The sequence below is a fragment of the Pteropus vampyrus genome, unplaced genomic scaffold (genome assembly GCF_000151845.1).
Source record: "Pteropus vampyrus isolate Shadow unplaced genomic scaffold, Pvam_2.0 Scaffold69, whole genome shotgun sequence".
Lineage (NCBI taxonomy): Eukaryota > Metazoa > Chordata > Mammalia > Chiroptera > Pteropodidae > Pteropus > Pteropus vampyrus.
Genome location: NW_011888850.1, coordinates 2,192,528 through 2,195,837, shown reverse-complemented (window position 1 = coordinate 2,195,837; position 3,310 = coordinate 2,192,528).

Sequence of the window (3,310 nt, the reverse complement as noted above, 5' to 3'; positions counted from 1 at the left end):
CGGGCGGGCGGGCTGCGCTGTGTCCCGGCGCGGCTGCCTCCTCTCGGGGACACCCCTCCCCTCTGTCCCCCTGAAGGCAGGCGGATCGGTCGGCTGCCCGCAGCAGGACAGCGGGCCGCGTCGCGCCCCTACCACTGCCCCCGTCCCACCCTCCTGCCCCCGCTGCCACTGCCTCCCCTGGCCGTTGGAAGGGCAGCTGGTACCTCTGTCGTCCGTCGTCACCATCCCGTCCCCAATCCTTCATTCTTTGTTCCGGTTTCTTATCCAGCTGTGCGGAGGCTTTTCCCAGCCTGGGGGGCCTGTGTGCGGAAAGGCCGGAGCCGACGCGGAATTCGGTCTCTCGGCACCGGAACCGGCCTCGACCGCCTGGGTCTGGGATGGGGAGGAGGCAGGGCCCCCCGGCCGTTCCCGGCCTGGGGTGGGATGACATCGCAGCTGGCCGCCTCGCGTCCCGGGGCCTTAGCGTGCGGACCCCAGACGCTGCCAGGAGCCCGCTTCCCACCTGCACCTGAGAAGGGAAGACTAGACGGCGGCTCTCGGGAGCGCGTTTGTTGTAGATTGTTAAAAAAAACCACTCGTTCACAGCCTTCCCTGCACCAGGGAGTGAACAGGGTGGTGAGAGGGATGCGTGTCTTGATATCGCTGCGGTAAGAGGCAGATAGATGATGCGCCAGTGATATGACAGCTGTGCTGTCAGAGAAACCGATGAATAAATTAGAGTAAAAGAGTCATTTTCAAAATCCACCACCAACGAGCTCTTCTGATCAAGGAAAACAGCCTGGAGAAGCTGAGCCCAGGCAACTGGAGACTTGGAAAAAACGTGGCCCAAGCTCCCAGCTGCTGCCCCTCAGCTCGCCTGCTGTTAACAGGAGGCTTTGTGGTTTCCAGAACTGCTTTTCTTTTTGTTCTTTCTCAAGGGATCCAGAGGGTTCTTCTCTATCCTTAATCAGTCTCTCTTCTGTTATCCACTCCACTTCCCAAAGGCCTTTGCCTCACCCTGCCTCCTTTTTCCAAATTCAGGCCTGTCTAGTGACCATCCTTTGTTTTTTGTCTTTTGCATACTAATTTTTATTTTAGGAGGAAATGATAGAGTACCTGGTCTTTAATTCGTCATCTTATTATAAAAGTGAGCTCAGGTACTGGCCCGAAGATGTAAAAGGATGACACCTCTGTTTTAATTTTATAGACTCAATTTCACTTTGTTATTGAGAAAACCAGAAATAACTCAAAAGGTGCTGAAGTTGTTAGCTAGGAGACAAGTACAGCAATGTCGCATTTCCCTAGGCAGTGAGGAAATAATGTGTTCCATAGCCATGACTTTTGCTTCCACCATAACTGAAGTTTACGCTTTTGAACACACTTTCTTACTTTACAAAATGAGTCATTCGTAGCCCAGATTAAAAAAAAAAAAACAACTGACTGGGGCGTCAACAGAGCAGAGTGGTCAGGGCGCAGGCTGAGGAGGCAGGTGGATCTTGGTTGGAATCTGGGCTCAGCATTAATTCTCTAATATGAGAATAAATGGCTGCTAGTCAGAGACTTTCAGGAACACACTTAGAGTTGAATAAGTTGGGTTTGTTGCTTGTCGCACTAAGGAAGACCTCGTGTCATGCGGAACCCTGGCAGGTCTCAGTAAGTGGGTGTTAGAAGGGAATTAGGGGATTCGGGCTTGTAGGTGATTTGGGGGAGAGTTTATGGAAACGGAACTTCGCTCTGTTGGATGCTGCGAGGATTGCAGGAGATCGTGTTGAGTATCTTCATAATTTGTCTAGAAGGAGGGATGACAGAGTGAGGCTAAAGCTGTGGTTGGCCAAGATGCAGCAGTCACTCTGTAGCCAGGGTGGGTGGTGGTAGCGGGGGGTGTTTGGTCATTTTTGTGGTTTGGACAATGTTTACATTTTTTTCTGTGGTCAGTCAAGATGATGACAGGTCTTGTTTTGGTTTTGATTTGTCCTGACCAGAGTGGCCTTGCTCAATGTTGATGTTCTGTGACATCGTTCGTGTCCAGCAGGGGAACTCCAGGTCAGCTGATCATACCAGGCCCGTTTCCAGATGTCACAGCTGCTTCTTTTTTTCTTGTAATCTTGGGCAAGTTACTTGACATTTTTGAACTTCAGTTTCCACATCTGTGAAATGTGGACAATGCCTGCTTGGGGTTATTGTGGAGATGAAATGACAAAATGAATAGAGAGGATGTAGCCCAATGCCTGCCACATAGCGGTTACTCAACGTACAGTTGTCCCTCTCTTGAACTAATTTATTTTGATGTTGAGGTTTCTTCCCTAGAACTATTCGGGCAGAGGCCTAGTGAGCAAACAGAGCTGCTCTAGAGAAGAAACAGGTTGAGAATGAGAAAGAACTGGGTTCTCTCCAATTCAAAGGTTTGATCATCCCATCACTCTGAATCGGTCTTAAGAATGGACACTAGTGATGATAGTATCTTCTTATGCAATCAGTACCTCAGCAACTAGTTTTAGGATTCTTTGCTCCCAGGAGCCAGTGGCCCAGGTGGTCATGTGCTTTTCTGACTCTGTGTTGGTGTCTTGGTTTCCCCATCTCTTTCTTTGAGATCTCTTATGCAGGAGTCTGATTCAAGCTTGCATATCCTTACTTCATTTGGCTCTCTGAGTTCTGCTTTGGGAAACTGGGAAGCCACATAGGTAGGTGAGAAGGGACTATATGCGAATAGAATTCTTAAGGCCCTGTGTGAGGGCCCAGAAGCTGTGGTACAGCTGTGAAGTGCATCAGGTTTTTGATCGTGAGCATTTTGAGCTAGATCACTCACGAGGCCATTTTCGTCTGCTTCCAGGTTGGAGCATTCTGGAAATTTGAATCTGAAGTCTGATTTCCGGTTAACAGAGACATTATTGTGCTTGTCAGTGTCAGACCACTTAGGTTCTAGATAGTTTAGTTGGCCCCAGGCGTATAATCTAACTTTTCCTGGGCAGTTACTTTAGATGTTTGAGTAGGTGTGGCAGCTTATCGTCTCCCAGTGCCCCATGATAAAATCTGTTGCATTAAATTTCTAGCCTATATCTTGCCTGATCTATTGTATCAGAAGTTCTTAGGAGTAAAGAAAAAAGAAACAATAGAAAATGGCCAATGACACAGTTAAGAAAAAGAAATACAAAAGGCTTTAAACAAAAGATGCTTGATTTCATTTTTATTAAAATGACATAACTTAAAACTATACTAAGATACCGTTTCTCATCTATGAGACTGACAAAAAGACAGAAGTTTGATAATATATTCAGTTGCTGAGACTGATACTTTCCTATCTTATTGGTGTGACTGCAAAATGGTACAGCCT